This window comes from Xenopus laevis, chromosome 7S (assembly GCF_017654675.1).
Source record: "Xenopus laevis strain J_2021 chromosome 7S, Xenopus_laevis_v10.1, whole genome shotgun sequence".
In the NCBI taxonomy this organism is placed as follows: Eukaryota; Metazoa; Chordata; class Amphibia; order Anura; family Pipidae; genus Xenopus; species Xenopus laevis.
The window spans coordinates 5,968,581-5,985,149 of record NC_054384.1 but is presented as its reverse complement, the minus strand read 5'-3'; the positions used below and the strand labels follow the sequence as shown (position 1 = coordinate 5,985,149).

Here is a 16,569-nt window from a genome sequence, read left to right as displayed (position 1 = left end):
TGCCTCCTTCTCTGCTACAATAAGGCAAGATTGGGTGCTGCACTACAACTCCCAGAATCCCACTGACAAGGACTATTAAAGACTGACTGTTTTTTTTTAACCTTAGCTGTACAAATACGGCTTATTTTAAGGGAACCTGTCATCGGAAAACATGTTTTTTCCAAAACGCATCAGTTAATAGTGCTGCTCCAGCAGAATTCTGCACTGAAACCCATTTCTCAAAAGAGCAAACAGATTTATTTATATTCAATTTTAAAATCTGACATGGGGCTAGACATTTTGTCAATTTCCCAGCTGCCCGCAGTCATGTGACTTGTGCCTGCACTTTAGGAGAGAAATGCTTTCTGGCAGGCTGCTGTTTTTCCTTCTCAATGTAAATGAATGTGTCTCAGTGGGACCTGGATTTTACTATTGAGTGCTGTTCTTAGATCTACCAGGCAGCTGTTATCTTGTGTTAGGGAGCTGCTATCTGGTTACCTTCCTATTGTTCTTTTGTTTGGCTGCTGGGGGGGGGAAAGGGAGGGGGTGATATCACTCCAACTTGCAGTACAGCAGTAAAGAGTGATTGAAGTTTATCAGAGCACAAGTCACATGGCTTGGGGCAGCTGGGAAATTGACAATATGTCTAGCCCCATGTCAGATTTCAAAATTGAATATAAAAAAATCTGTTTGCTCTTTTGAGAAATGGATTTCAGTGCAGAATTCTGCTGGAGCAGCACTATTAACTGATTCATTTTGAAAAAATGTTTTTTTCCCATGACAGTATCCCTTTAATCTATGGTTTCTGTTATTTGTGGCACTAAGGGCAGCAGCAGCCATTCAGCAGCTTATTATCAGGGGCTTCTCAATAGTCTGGTAATTCATTTTATCTGTTTCTTTGGCAATAGAAGGGACAGAAAGTAATAAAGGGAAACTGGCTTCATATTGTAGCTTAGGGCAGTGGCACACGAGAAGATTTGTCGCAAGCGTTTTTTCAGACGCAACAAATCTCCCAAAAATGCCTCTCCATAGCCATTGAAATCGCTGGTGGTATGCCCAACTATTGGATAAATCGCCCCAATATGCCTCCAGAGGAAACTTTGGGTGATTTAGCGATCGGTTGGATCCTATTACCGGCAATGTTAAGGCATTTTCGGGAGATTTGTAGCTCGCAGCCGCAACTAAGAAAATCACGGAAGACAAATTTTCCCGTGTGCCACTGCCCTAAACAGTAATACGAAACCTTCCTGTCACTTCTCGTCCCAAAGGAGCAGATAAAATGAATTACCAGACTAGTGAGAAGCCCCTGATAATGAGCTGCTCAATGGCTGCTGCTTAAATAAGGGAGAGGTAGGTTTGTTTGTTTAAAGGCAGATAGGGGGCCCTGTCTTTCTATGTACAGACAAAACGAGCGACCAGTCGCCGCTACTCTCCTTTTAAAAACATGTCCCGTGTGAATCAACCCTTATAAAGGAAGTGGGAGGTGAGTTCAGCCAGGAACATAGCCCAACTTTGAAATGAGGGCTTTATAATAGCAGATAATAGGAAAATATAGATTTTTATTTTAAATTAAAACAATAGGCAGAATGTAATTTCAACACAAGTCTTGTTGAATGTGCTCCTTCTTAGCAAAGGTGCTTTTAGGTATATACTGTCCCTTTAATGTGATGTGAATGACAATGATGGGCCTTGACGCAAAGGATCATTTACTGGGGTGTCTTATTTCCCCTTTATCCCCCCTTAGCTCAGAGGTGAAATGGTACTTCCCCAGTGATATTATCCTTCCTGCACATCAACCAGCAAAGTATGGGTCCCTGCAGAGCCCACAGTGTCTACTAGTATAAAAGGTCAACTAATGCCAAACAAACAAGACCAGAATATTTAACAGAACCTAGAAAAATGCAGCCTGACAGAGAGAAAACCCACAATCTCCCTGTTTATTCCTCTCTTAAAAAGGTAAAGTCAATTTAAAAACTGACTTTATCAGATAACAGGAGAAATTTCTTGGCCCGGTGCAGTTGCTATGGCCGCAATTCAAGGCAACGATATTTCTGCAGAACCTTTGCCAGGAGATGAGGAATTGTATCACCTGCTCAATACAGCAATTTTCTCTGTGCCGGCACTTTAAGGAAAAAGGATTTCAGCCAAACTGACCTCCACGGCAACGGGTCAGAGGGTCCGTCAAGTTCTTGCAGCATTATTGTCTCACATGCCTCTTCCACATAAAGGGATAGACACCGAAACAATATATATTGTACAGAGAGCACTGGTATCAGCAGTACAGGTCATTTACTTTGTTATATTAATAAAATCCTTATTTTCTTTGGTCTATGACACTGGTTTGCAATCCAATGCCCTTTCAAGGGCCCTTCCAGGGGCCACTAAACCTGCTGTCCATTTCTCTTTTGTATGTTAGTAATGTAAGGCATAAATGGATGGTCCTTAAAAGGGGTTGTACACCTTTAAATTAACTGTCACTATGATGTACAGGTGGATATTCTAAGACAATTTGCAGTTGGTTTTTATTTTTTATTGTTTTTGCAGTTGTTTTGCAGTTTTAGGGTAAGGTCACAATGGGCATTTCGGGGAGATTTAGTCGCCTGGCGACTAATGGCCTCGCCTTAGCGGCAACCAATCTCCCCGAACGCCTTCCCTCACTCTGAAATGAAAACTCGCGAACGCTAATCACACGCGGCGATTCGTTTTCTGAAGTCGCCCGAAGTTGCCTTCCGAAGAAACTTCGGACGACTTCGGAAAATGAATCGCTGCATGTGATTTTTTGGATGGGGTCAGTGAATCCCAATCTGAAAGCTGAAAAGAGTCAGAAGAAGTCAAAAACTATAAAAAAAGAAGAAAAAAAAGAAAGAATGAAGACCAATTGAAAGGTTGCTTAGAATTAGCCATTTTATAACATATTAAAAGTTAAATTAAAGGTGAACTACCCCTTTAAGAGGGTTACCCTAACACCCATAAAGGATAATAGTAACAGGGGTAGCAGCTTCTGCAAGGACCCAAAATTGTAGGCTGTCCCCAACTGATGCAAAGGCATGGATCAATCAATTAGACAACAGCATTGAAGGAGAAGGAAAGCTACAGAGTTTATTGCCAATAGATTAGCCACAATAGTACAAACTATAAGACTATATTTATTCTGCAGAGTGCTTGACCATGTCTGAGTACAAAACTCTAGAAGCTCTCTCTGTTTGTTTAGGATAGCAGCTGCCATATTAGCTTGGTGTGACATAATTTCCTGCCTGAGTCTCTCCCTGTTCACTCATAGCTCTGGGCTCAGATTACAGCAGGGTGGGAAGAGGAGCAAACTGAGCATGCTCAAGCCCTAGCCCTGGAGGATAAAGCTGAAAACAGTTAGTCTGATACAGAAGCCCATGAGTACACAATAGAAGGAAAGAAATGTGCTGTTTCTTTTGACAGAGGACTCAGAGCAGCATTACTTTGAGGGGTTACTGGTGTATTTATATAGACCTTTCTGATAAAGCTTACTTAGTTTTAGCCTTTCCTTCTCCTTTAAACCAGAGCACAAGGGCACAAGCCTTCAGTTGCTGTTTATGTAGAACCAAGCTGTAGGCCAACATCTAGAGCAGGGGTCCCCAACCTTTTTTACCCAAGAACCACCTTCAAATGTGAAAAGAATTGGGGAGCAACACACGCATGAAAAAGTCCCTGGGGTGCGAAATTAAGGCTGTGATTGGCCAGTTAGTAGCCCCTATGTGGACTGCAGACTACAGGAGACTCTGGCACTAAAACTGGTTTTATACAACAAAAACAAGCCTGGAATTAAAAATAAGCATCTCTTGGAAGCAACATCCAAGGGGTTGGGGAGCACCGTGTTGCCCATGAGTCACTGATCTAGAGAGACACGGAATAACCAAAGGCCAAGTTCTGGCAATTAGAAAGAAAGGGGGGGCTCGTGGCCACTCGGAGGCTTCAGCAGCTTTAATGTATTAGTTAACCCTATAATAAAGCAGGTTGGGAAATGGTGGTGGTAGAGTAGAATGCCAGGCCACAGCTAATTCTCTTCTGGAAGGAGAACAGGCTACAGATAATGGTATTTCCATAAAGGGAGATTCTGTGTATTTCAGCAGATGGATCCGTTTGCATCAAACCCAATACAATATGTGCCGTGTCCCTACGGTGTTTGGAGAATAATGAAAGAGCTCAATACTGACACTGGCCAAACAGAATGCTAATGTCCCCGTGCAAAGCCCCTCTTTTATACCGAGCCTGGGGCACAGACATTACTTATAATGGAAACGTTGGGAGAATCTGTCCAGGGCTTGACTGAGGGGGGGGGCCTCTATGTAGGGAAACTCACAGAATTCTTAAGTGGGCAGGTGGGCTCACAATTTGCCTGTTGTGAGATTTATCACTAGCGTTGCAGAGACACATTTGAAAGGGGAATAAAAAGTCATCACTATATCCAAAATACTTATCCAAACATGTATACTCTAATTTGATATGAGCAAACGTAGGCAGTGGTTCCTGCTGAATTGTGCTTAGTACAGGGAATACCTATGCTACCATAGTTTTATGGGATCTCTCTGTACAGACTATGAGCAAACTTAGGGACTGTTCCTGCTGAATTGTGCTTAGTACAGGGAATACCTATACTGCCATAGTTTTATGGGATCTCTCTGTACAGACTATGAGTAAACTTAGGGGACTGTTCCTGCTGAATTGTGCTTAGTAAAGGGAATACCTATGCTGCCATAGTTTTATGGGATCTCTCTGTACAGACTATGAGCAAACTTAGGGACTGTTCCTGCTGAATTGTACTTAGTACAGGGGAATACCCATGCTGGCATCATTTAATCATATCTCTCTGTACAAGCTATGAGCAAACTGCTGGACAGTACCAATTTTTGGCAGAGAGCCCAGAACAGCCAGCAGCTTGGATACTTTTGTAACAATTTAAGATAAGCAAAGATACAATTGTAACTATTTAAGATAAGCAGGTCTCGTGGGACAGCAGCTTACAGGGCAATTCACTTCCATTAGCAAAACTGTTAAAAAAATGTTCCGCTTCATTCTTTTGTTAGGATGCTGGGAGTTGCTGGACAGCTCGCAGGCTGTCTCTGACCTTATCTGATTGGGTTAATGAATTTAAAGGTTTCATTCTTCCCTTTGACATGTGTTTCCCATGTGTTTAATACAGCGGCACTCGCAGCCCAACTGCCAATACTTTGAGTGTAAAGGCGAGAGAAGGAGCCGGATTCCTCCCTTCCCAGAGCCTTAACCAGAGCACAGCCGCCGGCAGAGTGGAACTAATATATGTGATGTTGTGCAGTGACAGTTACTCCAGAGGGGACAAACTGCCAGCTCCGATGATTCATCTCAGACATAAGAGAAACTTTCTCCGGCCTATAACAGGCGGCTCCTTCCCTTGGACATCTTGCCTGGTGCCTCCCAGCCTCATATCTTTGCTTTGGAATTACTGCCGTTCCAAGAATAATGGACAGCTAATGCGCCTTTATTTCAAATCTCCCCTAAACTGACTCTCCCAAATCTTACCCCATCTGGTCTCCAGGCTCGGCCCTCCTAAACACCAATGGGGCCAGTCTCACAGTTTGGGAATCACATATATAATTGTTAATGACTGCAGTTTAAGATCTCATCCTATTCTGTAAGTAAAGTCCCAGCCTTCCTCTCCATGTCCCACAGCCCTCCTGTTATGTTGCAATTACCTATCAAAAATCCAGAATGCTAATAATTCCCAAAGAACATTGTCTAAGTGGTGAATGCCGTGTCGGACTGGGGTGCCTGGGACCCACAACAGAACCTCGCCTCAAGCGCACCCCATATACTCATGGAAGCGGAGGGCAAAGTTCATGCAGTTGTTGTGTGCAACGTGGTGTGAATTGGTGCAATGGCTGAGGCCTGAGCAAGGTGCAATGTATAGTGCAATAAAACAATATCAGCACATGAGATAGTCCCATGCATTAAGTACAATTCAGAAGGAACAGCCCCCTAAGTTTGCTCATAGTCTGTACAGAGAGATCCCATAAAACTATGGCAGCATAGGTATTCCCTGTACTAAGCACAATTCAGCAGGAACAGTCCCCTAAGTTTGCTCATAGTCTGTACAGAGAGATCCCATAAAACTATGGCAGCATAGGTATTCCCTGTACTAAGCACAATTCAGCAGGAACAGTCCCCTAAATTTGCTCATAGTCTGTACAAAGAGATCCCATAAAACTATGGCAGCATAGGTATTCCCTGTACTAAGCACAATTCAGCAGGAACAGTCCCCTAAGTTTGCTCATAGTCTGTACAGAGAGATCCCATAAAACTATGGCAGCATAGGTATTCCCTGTACTAAGCACAATTCAGCAGGAACAGTCCCCTAAGTTTGCTCATAGTCTGTACAGAGAGATCCCATAAAACTATGGCAGTATAGCTATTCCCTGTACTAAGCACAATTCAGCAGGAACAGCCCCTAAGTTTGCTCATAGTCTGTACAGAGAGATCCCATAAAACTATGGCAGCATAGGTATTCCCTGTACTAAGCACAATTCAGCAGGAACAGCCCCTAAGTTTGCTCATAGCCTCTACAGAGAGAGGAAACTACAACATGGCAGCTCCTACCCATATAAAGATGACGGTGTGTTCTATGATCAATATAAGCTACACCTTCATATTTTACTCATTAAGTCAGGGGCAAATGAACGGAATCTAAACCCTGCCTTGAAATAAAATCTATTTTATCTACCAGCAGTGAATTTGATGATTACTTTCCTCTTTTAATCAATGTCCCTCAGGCTTCGTCACTGCGTCTATTTTCCATTCTTTGCAGAAGATATTTTCATAATCCAAACAGTTTGGGGTGGGGGGGGAGAGAATTGGCCTGGGTGCAGTAATATTTGGGAGCTTATCCTTATCCAGAGTATTTGCAATTATATTACATATTTCATTGCACAAAGGAAGTATTAAATTGATGCCAGGTTTGGCCTAAAGAAATAATGATTCATTTAAAATTGAGTCTATTGGATACAATTAGCGGTGGCTAAGCCTGTATCAGAGAGCTGGAGCCATGGAGAGAGGATCCATTGGAAGAGCCCAGCTCTGTCCTTCTTTTCTAACATGGAAATCATTTTCATTTGGTTTAGATAAGAGACTGGGAATTGGATATGAAACTCAGAACGTTGCCTTTCCCATTCTCACACACCCCCACACTCACTGTCGGTTCCCACACTGGCGGCCGAGTTGCTAATTACAGAAGTTTGGAAGTGACAGGCGAATGTTTGCAGTCCCCGCAGTCATGTGTTTGGGGAAGAGATGGGCGAGACGATCATGTTCTTTTCACTGACTCTTGCAAATTTGCCACGGCCTCCCCTCCCCAGCGCTGCACTCCATTCATTCTCCTTAAATGGGCAAAATATTACTATAGAAAAAGATCTTTAACTCCCAAGAGACTTAACACACGGCCTGATCCTAGTGAGTTCCACAGCCTGGGAAGAACATTGTGTTACAGTCACAACAGAAATGTACAACAGAGCATGATAGAGGCTAACTGGAGATGGTTACAAGGTCCACATAGTATAGTAGGGAGAGATGGTGTCTATAGTAACAGTGGATAATAGTCTCTGGGAAGGGAGTGTGACTGTGGGATAGCAGGTATAGTAGGGAGAGATGGTGTCTATAGTAACAGTGGATAATAGTCTCTGGGAAGGGAGTGTGACTGTGGGATAGCAGGTATAGTAGGGAGAGATGGTGTCTATAGTAACAGTGGATAATAGTCTCTGGAAGGGAGTGTGACTGTGGGATAGCAGGTATAGTAGGGAGAGATGTGTCTATAGTAACAGTGGATATAGTCTCTGGGAAGGGAGTGTGACTGTGGATAGCAGGTATAGTAGGGAGAGATGGATAGTAACAGTGGATAATAGTCTCTGGGAAGGGAGTGTGACTGTGGGATAGCAGGTATAGTAGGGAGAGATGGTGTCTATAGTAACAGTGATAATAGTCTCTGGAAGGGAGTGTGACTGTGGGATAGCAGGTATAGTAGGGGAGAGATGGTGTCTATAGTACAGTGGATAATAGTCTCTGGGAAGGGAGTGTGACTGTGGGATAGCAGGTATAGTAGGGAGAGATGGTGTCTATAGTAACAGTGGATAATAGTCTCTGGGAAGGGAGTGTGACTGTGGGATAGCAGGTATAGTAGGGAGAGATGGTGTCTATAGTAACAGTGGATAATAGTCTCTGGGAAGGGAGTGTGACTGTGGGATAGCAGGTATAGTAGGGAGAGATGGTGTCTATAGTAACAGTGGATAATAGTCTCTGGGAAGGGAGTGTGACTGTGGGATAGCAGGTATAGTAGGGGAGAGATGTGCTATAGTAACAGTGGATAATAGTCTCTGGAAGGGAGTGTGACTGTGGGATAGCAGGTATAGTAGGGAGAGATGGTGTCTATAGTACAGTGGATAATAGTCTCTGGGAAGGGAGTGTGACTGTGGATAGCAGGTATAGTAGGAGAGATGTTGTCTATAGTAACAGTGGATAATAGTCTCTGGGAAGGGAGTGTGACTGTGGGATAGCAGGTATAGTAGGGAGAGATGTGTCTATAGTAACAGTGGATAATAGTCTCTGGGAAGGGATTGTGACTGTGGGATAGCAGGTATAGTAGGGAGAGATGTGTCTATAGTAACAGTGGATAATAGTCTCTGGGAAGGGAGTGTGACTGTGGGATAGCAGGTATAGTAGGGAGAGATGGTGCCTATAGTAACAGTGGATAATAGTCTCTGGAAGGGAGTGTGACTGTGGGATAGCAGGTATAGTAGGGAGAGATGGTGTCTATAGTAACAGTGGATAATAGTCTCTGGGGAAGGAGTGTGACTGTGGGATAGCGGTATAGTAGGGAGAGATGGTGTCTATAGTAAAGTGGATAATAGTCTCTGGGAAGGGAGTGTGACTGTGGGAAAGCAGGTATAGTAGGGAGAGATGGTGTCTATAGTAACAGTGGATAATAGTCTCTGGGAAGGGAGTCGTGACTGTGGGATAGCAAGGTATAGTAGGGAGAGATGGTGCCTATAGTAACAGTGGGATAATAGTCTCTGGGAAGGGAGTGTGACTGTGGATAGCAGGTATAGTAGGGAGAGATTGGTGCTATAGTAAACAGTGGATAATAGTCTCTGGGAAGGGAGTGTGACTGTGGGATAGCAGGTATAGTAGGGAGAGATGGTGCTATAGTAAAGTGGATAATAGTCTCTGGGAAGGGAGTGTGACTGTGGGATAGCAGGTATAGTAGGGAGAGATGGTGCCTATAGTAACAGTGGATAATAGTCTCTGGGAAGGGAGTGTGACTGTGGCGATAGCAGGTATAGTAGGGAGAGATGGTGCCTATAGTAACAGTGGGATAATAGTCTCTGGGAAGGGAGTGTGACTGTGGGATAGCAGGTATAGTAGGGAGAGATGGTGTCTATAGTAACAGTGGATAATAGTCTCTGGGAAGGGAGTGTGACTGTGGGATAGCAGGTATAGTAGGGAGAGATGGGTGCTATAGTAACAGTGGATAATAGTCTCTGGGAAGGGAGTGTGACTGTGGGATAGCAGGTATAGTAGGGAGAGATGGTGCCTATAGTAACAGTGGATAATAGTCTCTGGGAAGGGATGTGACTGTGGAGATAGCAGGTATAGTAGGAGAGATGGTGCTTAGTAACAGTGGGATAATAGTCTCTGGGAAGGGAGTGTGACTGTGGATAGCAGGTATAGTAGGGAGAGATGGTGTCTATAGTAACAGTGGGATAATAGTCTCTGGGAAGGGAGTGTGACTGTGGGATAGCAGGTATAGTAGGGAGAGATGTGTCTATAGTAACAGTGGATAATAGTCTCTGGGAAGGGAGTGTGACTGTGGGATAGCAGGTATAGTAGGGAGAGATGGTGCCTATAGTAACAGTGGATAATAGTCTATGGGAAGGGAGTGTGACTGTGGGATAGCAGTATAGTAGGGAGAGATGGTGTCTATAGTAACAGTGGGATAATAGTCTCTGGGAAGGGAGTGTGACTGTGGGATAGCAGGTATAGTAGGGAGAGATGTGTCTATAGTAACAGTGGATAATAGTCTCTGGGAAGGGAGTGTGACTGTGGGATAGCAGGTATAGTAGGGAGAGATGGTGCCTATAGTAACAGTGGATAATAGTCTATGGGAAGGGAGTGTGACTGTGGGATAGCAGGTATAGTAGGGAGAGATGGTGCCTATAGTAACAGTGGATAATAGTCTCTGGGAAGGGGAGTGTTGACTGTGGGATAGCAGGTATAGTAGGGAGAGATGGTGTCTATAGTAACAGTGGGATAATAGTCTCTGGGAAGGGAGTGTGACTGTGGGATAACAGGTATAGTAGGAGAGATGGTGCCTATAGTAACAGTGGATAATGGTCTCTGGGAAGGGAGTGTGACTGTGGGATAGCAGGTATAGTAGGGAGAGATGGTGTCCCCTATAGTAACAGTGGGATAATAGTCTTCTGGGAAGGAGTGTGACTGTGGGATAGCAGGTATAGTAGGGAGAGATGGTGCCTATAGTAACAGTGGATAATACTCTCTGGGAAGGGAGTGTGACTGTGGGATAGCAGGTATTGTAGGGAGAGATGGTGCCTATAGTAACAGTGGATAATAGTCTCTGGGAAGGGAGTGTGACTGTGGGATAGCAGGTATAGTAGGGAAGAGATGGTGCCTATAGTAACAGTGGATAATAGTCTCTGGGAAGGGAGTGTGACTGTGGGATAGCAGGTAATAGTAGGAGAGATGGTGCCTATAGTAACAGTGGATAATAGTCTCTGGGAAAGGGAGTGTGACTGTGGGATAGCAGGTTATAGTAGGGAGAGATGGTGCCTATAGTAACAGTGGGATAATAGTCTCTGGGAAGGGAGTGTGACTGTGGGATAGCAGGTATAGTAGGGAGAGATGGTGCCTATAGTAACAGTGGATAATAGTCTCTGGGAAGGGAGTGTGACTGTGGGATAGCAGGTATAGTAGGGAGAGATGGTGACAGCAGAGCAATGTGGTACAGATACTACTGAAGCAAAAGGCTGAACAATTCAACTTTATATAAATAATGTGACTTTGTAAAGCAGTTCCAGGTTGTCACCTCAGCTAAAGACAGTCTCACAGTTAATAATAATATGAGAACTGTCTGATTCCTCCCGAGCCAAAATCATTTGAAGGGCGCTGAGAAGACACAGTGAGGGGCAGAGGAGACGTGAGGAGAGACATGAGTTGGGTCAGTAGTAGGTACAATAGACTAACTCCTGCTCGCTGCTTAAAGCTCCTTAATAGATGACTCTATACACTGTTCCCCTTGGGGTGACTAGATCCAAAAAAAGAATATGGTTAAAATGCTGTATGTTCTATGCTGATCTTATGGCCCAGAGATTCGGCCGCCCTATAAGACTAATGATTCCTCGTCAAACATTGAATGAAGCCCAGCTGGTTCCGAGTCGCATGTTCCTCTGTCTCTGAAAAGGAATTACTACTAAAGAAATATCTCCGGGGCTGCAGGGGATTCTCTCACGCAGGAACAATGTGGGTCTCGGCTGTGGCTTCCGAAAGTACAAACTGATCTCACTTCATTGCAAGACGAAAACTTTTATTCACAGGGCGGAACAGAAAGTGCACTTACTTTGTTAAAGTGATACCGACACTAAAAAATGTCTAAATTTAAAGTTACCTATAGGTCATGTTGATGGTTTTTTCGCTGATAGTTCTGCTTTTGTAAGTAATTGTTATTTGAATTTCCTAACGGCAGAGACACACGCGAAGATTCGGAGAGATTAGTCGCCCAGCGACAAATTTCCACTTCTTTGGGGGCAACTAATCTCCCCAAACTGCCAGCTAGAATGTAAATCGCCGGCGGGATGGCAATTAGTGCGCTTCGTTTTCCGAAGTCGCCCAATGTTGCCTCATTGGGATACTTTGGGCGACTTCGGAAAATGAAGCTCTCCGAGTGCCATCCCGTGGCGATTTCGATTCTAGCCAGCAGGAGGCAGTTCGGGGAGATTAGTAAATAGTAAAAAAAAATGATAAATAGCATTCAAAGACAATGTTATGATAGTTAAAAAAAAAGGTTATTTTCTGATGTCAGTGTCTCTTTAAAACACTTTAAGTCTAATTCTATGCAGTATTTGCCTCTTGTTGCCACCTGGCCGGTATTTTACTAAAAATGATGGCTGACCCCAATGTTATTAATAGAGAATAAAAGATAAATATATAGGAAGACCGGTATTTTTTTTCCAGAAAAGATGGCAACCCTATCCATGCACTGCTGGTCCTGACTATGTGTACTGCTAAAACATGTAGCAGTAGTCAGGCAAGGCTTGGATACCCGCAACGCCTTGAATGCTCCTCTTTCTTCCCAGGTCACAGAAAGCATTGTGGGAAAAGGAGTCATGGCTGGAGGAGAACTGACTACTGCTACACTGTAGTTGTAGTCGCGACCAGCAGTGCAGGGTTGATCCACACTGGCCCAAATCAATTGAAAGTAATATTTTGGGCTCTGATAGGATCAGTAAGGGGGTGCTGTGAAGGCCACATCAATGTCTCGTTGTCTTTCTATGCCCCATTATTGGCTGGGAAACATTAACTAAGCACTGATAAAGATTCCTATAGAGGAAGCAAGAAACTGGGTAAATGTAAGAGATATTGGGCAAATGCAACTTGAATACAGAGGGATTATCCCTGGGGCACCTGGCTAAGACATAGGGGAGGGATGGTTGAATTTGACCCGTTTCGCCAAAAAATTTTGCCGCACAATTGCATTCAAGTCTATAGGCGTCATTTCCGCTGCAAAATAAGGTGAAAAAAGTACGCCCATCCCTAGGGGGTCTAAAGGCACCGCAGAATAAAATCAACCCCAGAATTCATCAAGCTCAAAAAGTGGAACCAAACTGTCCAACCAAGAATCAGAGAAAGAGGAGAAATCACGTAGCGAAGAACAGAGCGGCCCCTCGATGGAGCTTTCCAACGTTGGGCTCCTGTTGCTAGGAAACCGTGCGTTGCCGCCATTGCTGAGCAGATGGACCAAAATATGCTTATACCTCGAAATCAGCCAATATCAACAACAGAGGGGGGCGCTGTTTGCCGCTGTCACCCCTCAATAGGCTGATATAGAAAGGGGGGCTCATATATAAGAATTAAAGTGACAGGGTGGGGGGCTGATAGAATAATAAGATACTAGTGAGTATTAGGCAGTTGTCTGTTATTGGGGCAATAGGGCAATACAAATGAATGATCATTAATGGCATGTTCATGACTGTAGTATTATTCCTGGGGCCAATGTATTTCACTATTAATAGCTGCAACTCCCTGACAACCTGCATTCGTCCAGGTGTTACTAAAACACATGATAATTATTCACAGCAGGAATTAAGATCCCCCCAATTATGTTTCCCCCCGACCTCCTCCAGTCGCAGAATCAACCTGTGCCCTTCCATCTGCTGCCGTCCTACAACTCCCAGCAGCTCCTGCCAGCACTGGCCGTATAGGCTGTAATGGTATCAGAGAACAAGGTGTAGTAGAGGGGGAACAGATTTCTGTTCGTGATTGACATCAGCAATCCCCCCCAGGATTTTCTAAACTGTCCCCGCTGTTCCTGCTTAATTCCGGAGGATTTTATCACCCTCTCCTGGGAAAGCTTTCAGCGAGCCCACGCTGTGATTATATAAACTGCAGTCAGCACAGGCGGGTTGTATGTCTATACACAAGTGAATTCATTTCTGTGCTCTCCCATTAGCTGCACCCTCACTGCACCCTCACTGCACCCCAGCTGATTATTCTATACTAGCAGATTTGCCTCCAAAGCAGCCCTGCAGCAAGCATAGAAACAAATATAGAATCTGATTGGAGAAGAGCAAATATGCTCAGAAATCTTACAAACAGGCAAAGTGCTTTCAAGATTCAATTTGTGTCCGTCATTTATGTCTCCTTCATTTGTCTCACAAAGCAGCAGTGCTGTCCTGCTTTATGGCAGCTGAGATTCTAGCTATCTGTATAACAGAACATTGTGTCCCAGTGGCTGCACAGATCCTATCTGATCCCCATTGTAAGCAGCAGTCCTGCCCTGCTTTATGGCAGCTGAGATTCTAGCTATCTGTATAACAGAACATTCTGTCCCAGTGGCTGCACAGATCCTATCTGATCCCCATTGTAAGCAGCAGTCCTGTCCTGCTTTATGGCAGCTGAGATTCTAGCTATCTGTATTCCTGTAGGTGTATTTTATTTTATGACACCAACAGAAAGCACATGCTGTTGAACCTTTATTGATCTGTGATATGACAGGGAAAATAATGCAATATTACTCTTTAGCTATTTGGGCTTGATTGTGCAGTAGACTTGTATGGGAGTGAGGAAGAAGTTCTATAGTAACAGATGAATATCCAGAGTCAGAGTACAGGGCAGCACATACAGTATCAGTGTTGGTACAAAGAGGCAGAATGAGTATCTAATAAGTCACATAATATAAGAATTAGAGTGATTGTCATTTAACACTTCATTCCCCAAAGTGCAAACCAAGTCCTGGTACAAAAAGTAGCGCCAAGTTGGGTCAACATGAAATGGGTTTCAATACGATTAACAATTAAAATGAAAGCTGTGGCTTTGGGGCTACTGGTGGTTGAATCCACCTTTTAGCTGACAGTGTGAGCCTGACAGTTGCTGATGCAGGTAACCCCCTTCCCTCTACACTGAAACCAGTCCCAAATCTCACCTTTTACAAAGATCTTATCTGCCCCTATGCTGGGCTTGCAAGTCTCTCTCACCCTAAATGACCTTCATGCTGAGCCCCCAGAGAGCACATTCTTCTGCCCAAACGGCTTCATTTTTAGCCTTGTGGCTCAAAGAGTTTAAAGGGTTAAAACCTATAGTTCCATATAATCTAGATTTGTCAGTGGTGAAAAAATGATTCACATTTGTCGCCCAGAGCATTTACCTAATAATGTTATGTCTACAAGTTTTCCTTCTTGTGTGTAGATTGTACGCTCTTGGGGCAACTGGTGCTATTCCCTCCTGTTCAGTTTACTGCTCTGATTTTCAGGTTTCCGTCCCTTTGTGTGAATGCCAGAGATATAGTATTCTCAGAAAGATTAAAGGGAAACTTTAAGGACAGAGACACACGTGGAGTATGGGGGAGATATAGTCGCCCGGCAACAAATCACCTCTTCTTCGGGCGACTAATCTCCCCGAACTGCCTAGAACCTAAATCGCAAGCCGGATGCCATTTGGAGCACTTTGTTTTCCGAAGTCGCCCGAAGTTTCCTCGTAAGGCAACTTCGGAAAACAAGTGCTCCGAGTTCAGTTCCAAGGCAGTTTGGGGAGATTAATCGCCCGAAAAAAGACCCGATTTGTCACCGGTCGACTAATCTCCCCAAATCTCCATGTGTGTCTCTGCCCTAAAGCCCAATATTTATGTAGACAGAATAAGCTAAAGAAGGACAAACAAAAAAAGATATTGGGGTGTTTGGTTGCCAGAATTACAGATCCATGTCTGATTTGGTCTGGTTTACTCAGACTGCTCGGTTGCCGAGTGCAGCGTCTATAGCAACCACATAGCAGTTTACATATCTAATAATTTCACAATGAAAAAGAGTGTATTTAGCCCACCACCGAGTCAGGCTGACCAAGGGAGCTCCCAGCATCTCCAGGCTCCTATACTTGTCCTACATTATTGAGCAGACAGGGGTAAGAACAATGCTATGACACCCCAAGCTTTTGCTGAAGGGACTCAGTTTCCCAAGTACCTGATTTGAATAAAAAGCATGGTGGGTAAATAAACTACAGACACAAGTGCCGGCTGCCCGGGGAGCTGTGTATGTTAAAGCACAAGGAAAATAGCCCTGAATGCCTTTGTCATAAACACTCCCAGCGGGAGGCAGCACCACCGGATCAGTGTTCCCAGCGTGAGACCGATGTACTGCATGGCTTTACTCAGAGAGCTGCATGACAAGGTCTGCTATATTCCCATCAAGACCACAGGGATCTGAAGTTCTGCAACCAGGGGGGCACAAAAAGACAATTTCCAGTTTCCCTGGGAGCAGGTGGGGTGCTGGGAATTATTAATTAAATTCTGGATAAAGGAGCCCTATTACGGGAGGGGGGATGACCAATAAGAGAGGTGAATCCTGCGACAGTGTAAAACTACAACTCCCAGAACCCTCTCCAGTACCCAGTGTTGTGGAGCTGCAAAGCTGCCGGATGACCATCCAATCCCTAATGCACGTGTTGAAAATACCCAACAAAGCGATGCTCCAGGCACGGGCCCCTACCTTAAACCCAATGGTGCTTTGCAATGAAGTCATTCAACAGCTTCAGCAGAGCCAATCACAAGTTACGTGGTAAGTTCCACCAAACAGGGGTGATGTCATGTTTGCACCAGGTCTAGTAACTCATAGCAACCATTTAGCTATTGTTTTATTAAATGGGTGACCAATAAATGCTTCTCGCTGACTGATCACTATGGGTTACTAGACCTGATGGAAACTTTGAGACTTTTATGACATTACCCTACTGGTGGCTGAACATCTCTGTGCACGGCTGATAGTAGCCCTAAGGAGTTAAAGAATAACATGGGGTGCAAATAGATTGATGTGTTAT

General features: G+C 44.2%; 1 protein-coding gene across 2 annotated transcripts in view; it reads right to left on the bottom strand.

Annotated features, from left to right (window-relative positions):
- prkg1.S (protein kinase cGMP-dependent 1 S homeolog) overlaps positions 1-16,569 on the bottom strand; it is a 415,118-nt gene that overhangs the window by 338,307 nt on the left and 60,242 nt on the right. The window lies entirely within an intron of this gene.